This window comes from Python bivittatus, unplaced genomic scaffold, assembly GCF_059951505.1.
Source record: "Python bivittatus isolate LINGU-HERP-01145 unplaced genomic scaffold, Pbiv_v1 ctg000700_np1212, whole genome shotgun sequence".
Classification (NCBI taxonomy): Eukaryota; Metazoa; Chordata; class Lepidosauria; order Squamata; family Pythonidae; genus Python; species Python bivittatus.
Window position 1 is genome coordinate 78,194,237 of NW_028277098.1, and position 13,904 is coordinate 78,208,140.

The window sequence follows — 13,904 nt, forward strand, 5'->3', positions numbered from 1 at the left end:
ATGATATGTATTAAAATGTTTTGGGCAATTTATATTAACAGTTAAGTATATTAAGGGAAATACATAGAAAGCCTTCAACATGTTGCATTGTAAATGAAATTTTCTACATTTCTTAAAGGACAAAAAGAACATATCAGACTGGACTACTGTACAGCAGACAGGATTTTTAATTATGTGCACATCCCTACTCTCTGCTGTGCTGATGGTAGCACTCAACACCTCATAGTACTATAACTGTGCTAGGCAGTGTATCTCGTGTTTGCAGCCATACTGTCTTTCTGAACTTAATGATGCCTCAAGATACTGGACTAGAAGACAGATGACCCAAGTCCAAGTCCACCCTCAGTTAGAATGTGATTTTGGAGCGGTCGCTATTTTTTAGTCCAATCTATCCCACAGGTGGTTGTTTTGAGAAAAACAGGAAGAGGGAATTCTATGTAAGCTGCAATATACATTGGAGAAACAAATAAGAATGCACCAGTGCAATGTCTGTTGCTGAAGCAGCAACTCTCTTGCATATCCTGGTGCAAATGACAGTAAGGAGAAAGTATGAAAATTCCTACTGTCAGAAATCCTGAAAATATTATATCTAAATATTTATTTACATAAAGAGTCATTTAGGTGAGATGGACGGCCATACAAATTGAATGAATGAATGAATGAATGAATGAATGAATGAATGAATGAATGAATGAATCTGCTATAGTACTGAGCATAAGGATGCATCATAATCAGCTTTCAAGTTCATCATATATAATCTGAAAGGCAATGACCTTGAACATTTTAGTCAAAATGTCTAATACTAGTTTAAGTACAGAACACAGCATTTCAGAAGCCCTGTTACTGTTTTCAAGGATTACTAAGGTGTTTTCTATTGTAAGAAAACATGGAAATTTTTATAGGAATGAGGCAATTAAGAAGAAATTGAAGCAAACCTACCATAATATAATTGTTAAGGTATTCTGATACCTGTAAAAACACAGAAAACATGTCCACAATGAAACAGATTTCTACACATCAGGTCTCAGATGTTTTCTTCTTCAGTCTTGAAGCTGATTTCAGTATTACTGAATTTAGTCTCAAAATTCTCACATGAGGGCATTTTCTCTTAGATGAGGAAAAATGTTTACTTATGTCCATTCTGGCTCTATATTTGTATGGCCTTCAGCAGGCTCCATAAGCAGCTGTAAAGAGATTGGATTACCATCCTCAGTACAGAGAACCTGATTACATCAATTAACTCAGTCCTTGATATTAAAAAATTGCTTGGCTGCTGATGTCATGAACTTCCAGGCCTGTGTTTGAGCCTTCTTTTCCTTCAATGTGGAGAAGACACTGCCTCAGATAGTTCTCTTAGGCCACTGGTGAGATGATAATTGTTGTTCATTTATCTTATCTAAACTATAGTTGCCTATGCCAAATGTCAAACATTGTTATCAACTTAAGATAAATCAGCTGTAACAATCAACATTATGAACATGCAGGGAAAATATAAATGGAAGACATGGTTTTCAGTATCAGAAATCCCCTCTATGTTATGCTTATAAATGAAACATTCTGTCCTTTACAATTTGACTTAGTGGAAAAATTTGTGTGACATCTATGCCTATATCAGAAAGCTTCTCGTGAAAATAAATTCATGTGATGAGTCATTTCTGTATTGCAGAGTTATTAATGAAGAGCTAGCATGGGTCAGATAACTGAAGACTGCTGTAATTTGTAATTATTTATTGCATTTGAGCGTGCCCGTGAAAGTTGTAGTATCATCAAGGTTTTGGGAGGGATGGATTGAAGCATAAAATCTGAGTGAAATTGTATAGAAGATAATTATAATGGAGGCTTGATATATTAGATGGTAAACATTGCTACTTAGAAAACTGCTATAAATTATTTATTTCCATTCTTTACAGCTTTATGGGCTTGCTGATTTGTATTTAATACTGCAGAAGAATCACTGCTAGGCAGCATTACAACATAAAATTGTGTGAAGCGATAAATGTACTATGGCTATGGTATGAAATAAAGCTAGAACAGTGCTTTGATCACAGATTGGTTAGATACTGCTTTAGATGGAGGAGGAATATTTGTGGCCCAATGTGCAGAAAAATTACCTAAGTCAGGAGAATACATAGAGTTATTATAAAACAACCTTGTTATGAGACTATTGTCAAGCCCTCTATAGCCTTTAGTCAACCCCATCCCCAAATCCTGGTTCACAGACACACACACACACAAAAATAGCTGAGGAGTAGTCATATTTTTGCTCATTCTGGCTGGAATATTGACTGTGAGGGATAAAGAATATAAACTGTAGTTTCACTTCCTGTGGAACTACAAAACCAAGCATAATCCTAAACCATAGTTTCACCTCCTGCAGAACTTCTTGTTGTCTTCTTTCCCCCTCTTCATCCAAGAGAAGGACATTGAAACTAACTGTTTTCTTCTTATTGGCTGATGGTGTAGGTGGGCTTTGGCCATCTTAAATAGCTTTCAAATTTTTATATGTGGGTTTGCTGGAACATGCAAGATTGCCAAATGCATTTTCTCTCATTATTCACATTCCATTACACCAACTTTCATCCTCCTGCCACAACATCCTAGCCCCAAGTTTTTTAGAGATCAGGTGGTAGTTGACTTTATGATCTTTATGTTAAAAGTCTACCAAAAATCATATTCACAAGCTAGATTTGGAGAGCCAAGAAAGAAAATAACAGCAGAAAGAAACATTTCAGTGATTCTGGAGTCTTATAGACATTCCTCATGCTATAAATTGTACTTTTCTTTTCCTGGCCCTGGGTGGTCTGACCTCCTTGAAGCCTTGTCAAGTTCAAAGAAGCTGGAGGAATGTTGCATTATAACACCCCATCACATGCTAGGCATTTCTGTTAGTGCAGACTAGTAAAATCAGTTGTACGCTAACAAGGAAGCTAGCATGGAAAAGTACCAGCAACAACATGGGGTAAAGCCTCAAATTTCAGGAGGCAAGCCCCCGCAGCTTGTCACGTGCTCAATCAAAGCACATGATCCCTTGCGCTTCATGTATTACCATATATAGTCATGAGCTTGTATTAGGTAGCGTGACGTATATATGCTTAACCCAGCCCTCTGATGTATTAACCCAGCCCTTTGATGTACTAACCCAGCCCTCTGATGTACTCAATAAAAGAGGTTTCCAGACTCCGGTCTGGGCGCTCTCATCCCCCTCAAAGGAGAATCAGTTTGGTGTCTTCTTTCCCCTCACTCGTGAGAGGCCCGCTGTAACTGCGTGAATGTTACAGAGGAAGGCTTGTCCCACCTTCTAAAAGTAAGCGTAAGGAGTTAATGGCAAGTAATAGAAAGAATGTGGAGAACTGCTTCTAGTCCAAGCAAATCCAGTCCCTAAACCAGGGTCCATCCCTTATGGCATCCATTTTGTGACACTGTCCACAACTTACAGTACCTCCAAAATTTTAAATGTAGCAACAAAGAAAAAAGAAAGTTTTGGGAGGGACTTTTGAAGTAAATAATAATGGACATAATGGTATGGATAGATATACAATTTGATCTATTATATCAATTTTAATCAATTTTAATCAATCTATTAATACTTTAAATCTGCTTATATTTACATACACAACGATGTATCTATGAAAATATTTTATTTTTAGAATCTACATCAAGAAATAAAACATTTTTCTGACCCTCCTACGAGAGACAGTATTATGACAGTATATTCCATCTTGTTTATTATATTAAAATGCCTTTAACATTTTAAAAAAATGCTAGCCAATTAACCAATGGCCCCGTTTTAGTACATTGTAACTTTTAAAATGGTTTTTAAAAACTAATTAATTAAGCTGTACTTTCCTAAATACAATGGAACCTTCATTGCCATCGCGTTAACAGGGTGAGCTCCTGTTTCCTCCCCAGTTCCTGTAAACCCAACAGTTCGAAAACTCACGTGAGTAGATAAATGGGTACTCTCACTCCGGTGGGAGGAAAAATGCTGGCGGCGCCTTGCAAAAAGGAGTCAGGAGCAGTTGCCGGTAAGCGCGAAAAACTGCACGGGCCCGAAAAGGGCACGAAGCAACGGAAACCCCGCCTCCTGCGCTCACCAGCTGGGCTCTGCCCTAGAAAGGAGGCTCTGGCAAACCACTTCTGAAACAATTGCCTTGAAAACTGCAAGGACTCATCCAAGCAGTCACTGCAGAGTCGGTAACGACTAAGCACAGATAAAAAAATAATAATAATAAATCCTGCCAAATATATTTGACCAGAAGGAAAAAAAATGACTCAGTTATATCTTATTTGACTGACTTTAAACTACTCTCTTCATGGCAGAACACATTCTGGGGAAGTTCTAAATATGTCTCAGTCATCCATCAGCGATGCTGATATGAATGCTGAATTTTGTGTAGTAAGTTGCTCCACTGAGTGGAAATCTACCACACTCCCTCAGACTTGCCGTGAAAGGAAAGGTTCAAAATAGGTAGAATGTGTCTGTTTCGGGACTAGGGGATTGTACTCGCAACACACAAACTATCTGGGTAATAAAAGACATATCCTCAAATAACAACTAAAAGCATTGTTAAAGAACTGCTTCAGTCTACTAACTTTCAATAATTACTGAGGTGATTGAAATAGAATTTGTGCGCTGTAGTGGAAGATATCTATTAAGAATGTTTTCTGAGTTTATGCTATTGCAAAGAAAAGTTAATTAAAAGTACAGGGCTGGTATTAATTGTGTCTTTCAAGTTGTGCTTTAACTGACTTCCGGGGAAGAAATGGCGAACTGAAGTTGGCTCTGCTAAAAGAAGAGCTGATGACTGCAGTGGAATGAAGATCCAGTGAATAGACCAACTCTTTGTAATTCTTCTCCAGATAAGGAGAGGACTTGAGATCACCCACAAATACTCCAGAAAGTTGCTCCTCATGAGGAGACCCCAAGACAGCAGTCTCTGGTGGATTTAGAAGTCTGGGAGGTGAGGGAATAGCCATCTTGCTCAAACTGCAGTCAGCGCCCTTGAAAGCACACTGGGTTCACATACTTTCTTTTCTAATCACTTTTGGAAATTGCTTATAATTGCTTTTTAGCTATTAGGAACCTTTGGACTGACAAGTCTGAAAACGCTGAGTGAGTTTTCTTCAATCCTTAGCAAAAGAAGTTTTAAATATAAATTTAAGGACTTAAAAACATTCTTTTGGAATAAATAGCAAAAGGGTGATAGAACTTTGAATCTGGAAAGTTAGAAAAGGATTAAGGATCCAGATGGGTTTGAAATCAGATTTTGGAATTAATTATAAGAATCCTTCCCATGGGAAAATGCTTTTGTTTTGAATTCTCTTTTTTTTAAAAAAAAAAACATGATAGGATGAGACTTTGAAGGTTGGACATTAGAGGGAACCAGAAGGAACTAAAGATCACAATTAAAGAAAAGAACATCCAATTTTGACTTACTAATACAGAATGAAGCAAAATATTTGCACATTGGAATAGTGAATGATATTTTTGAACAATGGACCCAGATGTTAATTTTAAGAGTGATTGCCTCTGTAGATGGACTGTGTTTAAAAGATGCTATGGAAGAGGAACAAGTTTAATCAGACAAGACTGAGACTGATCTGAAAGTGGATTTAAAAATGACAGGCTACAAGAATGGCATGGAAAAAGATGCTACATTGGACATACAAATGAAACTGACTGATGTCTTAATAATTGAAAGGGATATACAAATAATAAACCAAGAGAGTGACCTGGGTAACTTTTCTAAATTGGATTTACAAAACAGACTTGTTAAAGCTTTGAAGAATTTTGTGAGAAGGGACAAAGAAAAAATGAAAAGAAATCATGTTCTAGGACATTATTTGAAGGGACTAAAGATCCAGATTGTTAAAAGTAAAAGGAAGGAATATAAAGTTGGTTTATTTGATCAAGGCTAAAATAGATACGTTGCTATCTCTGGTAATCGTTAATGGACTTTTGCTGATCAGGACTGAATGACTAGACTTTAAGAATTTGTTTATAGATAAGGGATAGGATATGGGAAGAAGAGATCATTTGTTGTATTTTAAGAAAAGGTGATAAGTTATTAAAATTATTTATACTTTTGTGATTATGGGGAAAGTCATTTCTTTATATATTCCTTTTCTTTTTCTTTACTATATTCTTGTTTTTTTTCCTTTTCTGCACTTTCTATTTTTTCTTTTCTTTATTTATATTTTATTATTTTTAATTTTTTTTAGCTTGTATTAGTTTTTATCATTTTAACTGTAACTTTTAATAAAATTACTATTAAAAACATAAAGTTGTGCTTGAACTATCATAGACCACTGACCTTAGCAATCAAAATTTTCCACTAGAGGGTGAAATGATTATATGGTAAGGTGCTTTGTTACATAGCACCAGTAATGTGCAATGAATTATGATCCATACCACTCTCAAATTGCTGTATCTGATTCTGAGGAATGATTTGTGCATTCAAGTGATCAGGATGGTAACATTCTAATGAGACAGAATGGATAACGTCATTGCTACAATTAAATTAATGGTCAGATAACAAAGGACTAATAAGTTGTACTTGAGTTGGAACCTAAAAGGAATGCATATGTTGCAAGATGTTCCAAGGCAAGATATGAAGGGACAGAGCATTTCTGGAACATTTCTCTGATAAGGTTCTTGTAATCTCTATTATCACAGAACAGTCATGGAAGGAACATTTTGGCCAGATGGACATCTATCAGACCTTGATATATGATGATGACATTGTAATGACCCATCAATTAAGCTGAGGTAATCCAGCATTGCTTATAAAAAAGAACTGAAGAGGAAAAAAGTTTGAAGTCCCATCTTTGTCTCCATCAAGTTTCATCTTGAAGAGCACTCTGGGGGCTTTCTGATACCCTTTTGTTACTTGCCAACTACAAACAAGTTCTTTTTGATAAGCGTGATCTGAATGAGTGAAATGTGAATGTGAGATGCTTATATTGTTAAAATAAAGGTCTTAAAATCTAATTGTGGAATCTATTGGAATTGTTGGGCTCCTTTATGGGGAAATGTAGTTGGAGTTGGGCAGCACCTAAGTTGCAATAAATAGATAGATCTTTCCAAAAGAGGGATAATTCTAGTTTTTCATAAAATCCTTTAGCCCCTTGGATGGTCTCCTCTATCATAATTTATTACTATTCTTTTACTGGCCACACTTACAAACACAGGAATAGGTTGAAACCAAGAAAAAATTAAGAAAGCTCATGTGACCTCTTTGGGAGCAGGGGCATTTGTAGAAGTAAAGATGAAACTGGATAGTGGTCATTCACTCTGAGCCTGTTAGCTTCCCTTTCTTGGTAGTGGGGAAAATCTGGAGGTACTAAGGGAAGTGTCCATAGTGAAAAGCATCTTTATCTTTTTTGAAAATTTAAACTTAAAAAGTCATTACAATTAACATTTCTTTTTAAAAAGTTAACTAAGATATAATATATAAACCAAATAGTGATAGAAAAATATAATTACATTACTATTGTATAATAAAATTATATAGTTTAGAATAAATACCTATTCATATATATATACTGTATATATAGACATAGAGACCAGCTATAAATATCTTGGTGTCCCACCGTCACATGGGAACCATGATGAGGGGGCAAGGAAGACAGCAACATCTAAGTACCACCAAAGGATAAGACAGGTCCTGAAGAGCCAGATCAATGGGAAGAACAAGATCCATGCCATCAACATGTACGCCCTGCCAATCATCAGATATCCTGCTGGTATAGTGAGCTGGCCAAAGGAAGACATGGAGGCTGCCGATGTGAAGACCCGAAGCTCCTCACAATGTACGGAGGTTTCCACCCCAAGTCCAACACCCAGAGATTGTACACCAGCCGCAAATAGGGTGGGCAAGGTCTGATGAGTGCCAAAGCCACTGTCCTGGACGAAACCCAGACCATCCAGGAGTACATCACTAAGATGGCACCCAAAGGTAAGCTGCTGAGAGAATGCCTCAGGCAGCAGCAGACATGGGAGGAAGTTCAAGTGGAGGAAATACCATGGCAAGACAAGCCCCTGCATGGGATGTACCATTGACAGATAGCTGAGGTGGCTGGCATTGGGAAATCCTATCAGTGGCTGGAAAGGCCTGGACTAAAAGACAGCACTGAGGCACTGATCATAGCAGCACAAGAACAGGCACTAAGCATCGGATCCATAGAAGCAGGGGTCTACCACACTAGACAGGACCCAAGGTGCAGATTGTGTAGAGAGGCCTCAGAGACAGTCCAACACATAGTGGCAGGGTGTAAGATGCAGGCAGGAACAGCATACACTGAACGACACAACCAAGTAGCTGGCATTGTGTACAGGAACATCTGTACAGCGTATGGGCTAGACCCCCCCAAGTCCAGATGGGAGATTCCACAGAAGGTCATGGAGAACAACAGGGATAAGATCCTGTGGGACTTCCGGATCCAGACGGACAGACAGGTACTGGCCAGTCAACCAGACATCATAGTAGTAGACAAAGACCAGAAGACAGCAGTAGTGACAGATGTAGCAGTGCCAAGTGACAGCAACATCAGGAAGAAGGAGTATGAGAAGGTGGAGAAATACCAGGGCCTGAAGGAGGAACTAGAGAGGATGTGGAAAGTAAAGGCCAAAATGGTCTCAGTGGTGGTAGGAGCACTCGGGGCCGTGACTCCTAAGCTGGGAGAATGGCTCCAACAGATCCCTGGAACAACATCTGCGCGCTCTGTGCAGAAGAGAGCAGTGCTAGGAACAGCTAAGATACTGCACAGAACCCTCAAACTCCCAGGCCTCTGGTAGAGGACCCGAGATTGAGGAAGACACGTACCACCCAGAGGGGTGAGAGGGGAATTTTTTATATACTGTGTGTGTACACACACACACACACACACACACACACACATATATGAAGGAAAGAAACCTTACATTAAATTACCTCAAAAAAGAGAAAACAAAACAAAGACAACCCCCAAATGAAAACAGTACATGAAAATAAAAATCAAGTTAACAAAGCAAAGGCCCTCTCCAACAACTTAACAACCTCTGGTGTTTCCAAAGCTTCAAGGGCATCAGGGCCAAACAGTCTCAGCATTAACTATCTTAACTTCATTGTATGTATTTCCATTTAGACTTTTTAGGTAGACTTGTTCACCTTGTGTAGTTCAGGTATTGAGAACTAAAGGTAGACAGCATGTTAATGACATCATATTCTTTTTTTTTTAATTTATAATTTTTTTTATTTTTTACAGCAAACACAAACAAACAATAGCATAAAAAACATAAAAACCATCTTCCATTTTAAACCGTGTGTCAGCCAGTTACCAATCATTTGTGCCATCCTTTCATAGTCTTCACTCACCATTTATATAGAGTCTCATGTCATCTATCCAACACATATTTATATATTTATCAGTTATCAATTATTATTCATTTGTTACTAGTCTATCTATAACACCAGCTTTCATCATAAGATTTGTATCATTTTTATCCATTGATTATATATATATATATAGTAATTTATATCAATTTGTCAAGTTTCTATTATATAATTTGCTGATCTATGACATTACATAAGTTATTAAGAAAATTATGGAATGTGCTGAGATGAGTAAATTGACATCTGAAATTAGAGAGCAAGAAGACAAACAATTTTATATGATATGGGATTTGTTTCATCAATGGTTGAATGACATCATATTCTAAACCCTTGGACAATACCATCCAATAGTTCCATTGAGGCATAGAGTATTGACAGTTGTATGAAACAATGCTGTTCTCCATTTGAGAAGGGCAGCAATCGTCCAGCATTACCATCTTCTGGAGTGAACCATCCATCAAAGTAAACAAGCAAACAAAACCACTATAAAGTAGCAGCCTTCCTTATATCCACACAAGGATTTCAGAAGGATGTCAAGAATGTGGATATAAAACACTATTAAAAAAATCAGGGGAATCAAGTGTATGTTTTGCTGTCTTGGTGCAGGCTCTTTCCCTGCCACATACTGTAGAGTGCAGCGAGCACCGGTAACAAGAGTACAACTGCATAAATAAAAGAAAAAGATCAGTGAGATTTGCTATTCCACTGACTTTAATTTGCTTTTAAAGGTAAGACCTCTTCCCCCCAGTGAGTGTTCTACAAATGCATGAATAGCGCCTTCAAAAAACCTTTACTTTCCACTTCTGTTATTTGCTGAAGCAAGATGGATGTTTTAAACAGCATCCAGGGGTACATGGAGACTTCAAAGAGTTTTCTCCCTTTCCTTTTCTTTGGAGAAGAGTTGTCTTGAGCTATAAGTAATCAGGTATTGTGTGCAGCTTATGGATGAAAAATGTAACTTACCTAAACTAGTTTAAAAGTAGTGAACATATAAAGTTCTTTTTTTTTTTTGCAGAGCTGTAAGATACCAAGAAACCTGTTTACTTTCAAAACATCTCTCTAAGAAGGCATAACACCTAAATCTGTTTGCTTCATACCAATGGCATTATCTTTGGCTCTGCTAACTGTAACATAGCATCCTTAGTCGGATGAGGATGTTCTGAGATCTTCTTATCCCAGGGTGGCAAAATATTATCTGCATTTACGCTACATCTAGCCACATTCCCTCCCTCTCTTAAGTGCAACAGTTAGAAATTAGATCTGTAATGGGAACCTATGAAACTCTTTCCCAGACTTCTTCTGCCATCTGAAGAACCTCAGCCAAGTCTACATTATATCAAAATATATTGCAAAATATATTGCAAAACATTAAATGGCTTGTAGTCTCTTCTGAGTTTCACATACACACATTTGTCACCTTTTGTGCCCCTTCAGGATCTTGTAGCATACATTACAATAATCTCTAGGAACTTAGTATGGCATGGATTGTTTCAGGAGTATGATAATGCACATTGGAATATATACCCTGCACAACCTGAACTTTTCCATATTCCATATACGGTACCTGGTCTTCCTTTGCATCCATTAAGTTTTACTTAGGATAACAGGTTCATATGGGAAATCAGAGTCTGAGAGTATGATAAGGTTACTTTGCCAACCAGTATAATCCACCTTGTCTCTGCAGAAATGATTGCTGCTGGTGGTGATAATTAGTCCACTGGTGTAAGAATGGATCTTTGAAGAGTTTGGAAGGAAATCTTCAAGCCTGAGCAAAGTGAACGTATCTCCAACTTTACTTTTTGCAGGGGTGCATTTATGAGGTGGAGGAAAGCATGGTTCTGAAATGAATGCAAGAGTAGCGGACTAGAAAACTAGAAAACACATTTATTTATTAAATTTATATAATTAATTAATTATATTAATTATATTAAATATATTAAATATATGGCTGCCCATCATATACATGACTCTGTGCAGCTAGCAGTTAAAAATAGAATAAAAACAGAGTAAAAAAGAAAAACAACCAAAATTAGAAAGAACATAAATAACATAGAATAGCAGCCGAGAACACTCATCAATATATAGAATATATTAAAGGGGTGATGTCAACCAATGCTTCCATGTTACTAACTGTCAAGTGTTTTGAAAACCATTAATTTGGAAAGCAGAGTAGAAACACTTAGGATAAAATAATTATCAAATTTTGCATAGTCAAAGATTTCCAAGAGTTTGTTAGCTGTTGAAAGCTTGATAGACAAAAACATCTCCTTGCAACGTAAGCCGTTAAAAGGCTGCACATTATACCATTAGGATCTTGTTTGTTTTTGTTGCTTAAAAACTGCTTGCTAGTATTAATTAAACCTGTATCATTGGAAGGAATCAGACCCACTGATTTTTGAATTAACCTTGCATTTGAGATCATATGGGGATAGATAGATAGACAGATATGGTTGAAACATTGCTTCACAACATAGCTTTCTTTGTTTGTATTAAAGATGCAAATTTTATTTCATGCTACAAATATAGACAAGGTTAAAAAACAGAAACAAACAAACAAACAGTATCTACAATGCACTTCCCATTTCAAGATTCTCATTTAAAAAAAAAAATCTGAGTGACATTTATTTGGCTGACTGCACAATCCGTGTTAACAAGACAATTAGTATGTGATGAAACTTATTATCTTCTTCAGCGTGTCAAAACTGGGAGCTGGTTTTGCTGCTGGAACTTGGAACCAAGCCAGGGTTCATTTTGTAGTCACAGTAAAAGATAATATTGAATTTTTCTCTCCAGACCTTGACAGGATGTAATTAATACTGCTTGAAATAAAAGGGAGCAAAACACAGCCACCTGCGGGGGGGGGGGGGGGGATGGTTTATTTTTAATGAAAGTATATTTTTGAGGGGAGTCACTATTCACAAAAGAAGATTGATGGCTGGCAGCGACCAAGATGATGATGGTGGTGACTTAAAACTGATATTGCGGCTGCGTCTGTTGAAAGTTGACTGTGCTTCAGTCACAGATACACTTCTATCACTAGTATTAGAAGGAAGGATAAAATGCCATAATCACCCAACAGTAGCTGGCTAGACCTTTCAAAGTGATGAAGAAGTCTGGAACAAAAATGTCTCATTCTTTACTGATGGACTTCTATGCAATCACAAGATTATTTCTGATAATGAAAAGCAAGTTATAAACACTATAAACTTTCCAGTTAAACTACAGTGTGAAAATATTCCATGTTTAGTCTATGGGACGCTTGCTTTTTAATATATGCCTTTGAATATTGTAGATTGATCCCCAAAAGCATCCTCCCATTATGGGATTCTTCCCATTGTAGATTCTATGTAGGATGAATGGGTTAAGCTTTGGGCAAACAATGGACACATGTTTGACATCAGGACTCAGAACAAGGACAAAATAATATCAGGGCATTTCAATCTCCCAGTTGTTGAATTCTCCACAGCAGACCTCAAAGTGACTGTTGGGACTTTAACAGCACCATCAAGCAACAAATTGTTGAACTCACATAAATCAAAAGGTTTTAGCTGATCTCAGAAGGTTTCAACAAACACAATGGGTTTTTAAGACATTACAATGGTTAGGTACTTGAAATCTGTCTCACATGTAACTACATCCATATAATCAATCTGTCTTCTCCTCCTCCTCCATATAATCAACCTCTCTCCCACCTCACCCCAGTTTAAATCTTACATCATTTTAGCTACTTGGCATTTGATGAAGTGAGCTGCACCTCATGAAAGCTTATACTTTTTGATATAATTTGTTAGTCAAAAAAAGTCCTACTGTACTCCTGATTTCTTGCCACCATAAACTAACATGCCTCTCCCCCTACAACGTGTGTCATTCTCAGTGTATCAGTGTTTGCTAGGCCCATTAACTATACCTCAAGCCCAGCTCTTACCAGTGAACATATTGGTAGGAGAATTTGACAGGAGTACCTAAGATATACTGTGCAATGGATCACATGTATCTTTTGTATCACATGTATCTTCATATAAACCTACAGATGTTGGTGAAGCTCAGAAAAGTTAAGTTTAAATATCAGCATTGTGGAATTTCATGAGCCTTACAAGGTGCTACATCCAAACCTGGTGAAATATGTCCCTAAAAATATCTTCATGTGGACCTTGGCCCCCAAGTCTTTGTGGAAGCAGTAAGTTTAAAAGCCTGCCTATCCTCCTTGGTAATTCACTGAGTGGGAAATAAGGGAGAAAAGAGAGAATGGAGGTGGAGTTTCAGATGAGATACACAGAGAAAATGGGTGACAGAGAAAAAGGAAGTGCCTGTTCCACTTTTGACTCTTATCCCACCATTGGCTTTTTTATGCTTACCACTATCCGCAACCCCTGACAGATGAACCACAAGAAATTTTCAGCAATAGCAGCAAAAATTCTCTTATGCTCTTCTCAGGTTTCAAAAGGGAAGATTGAGCTATTCTGATAACTCAGGCTGTTACAAAGGTTCCTGGATGTTGTTTCTGAAGTATCAATGGATGCATTTTGGAGC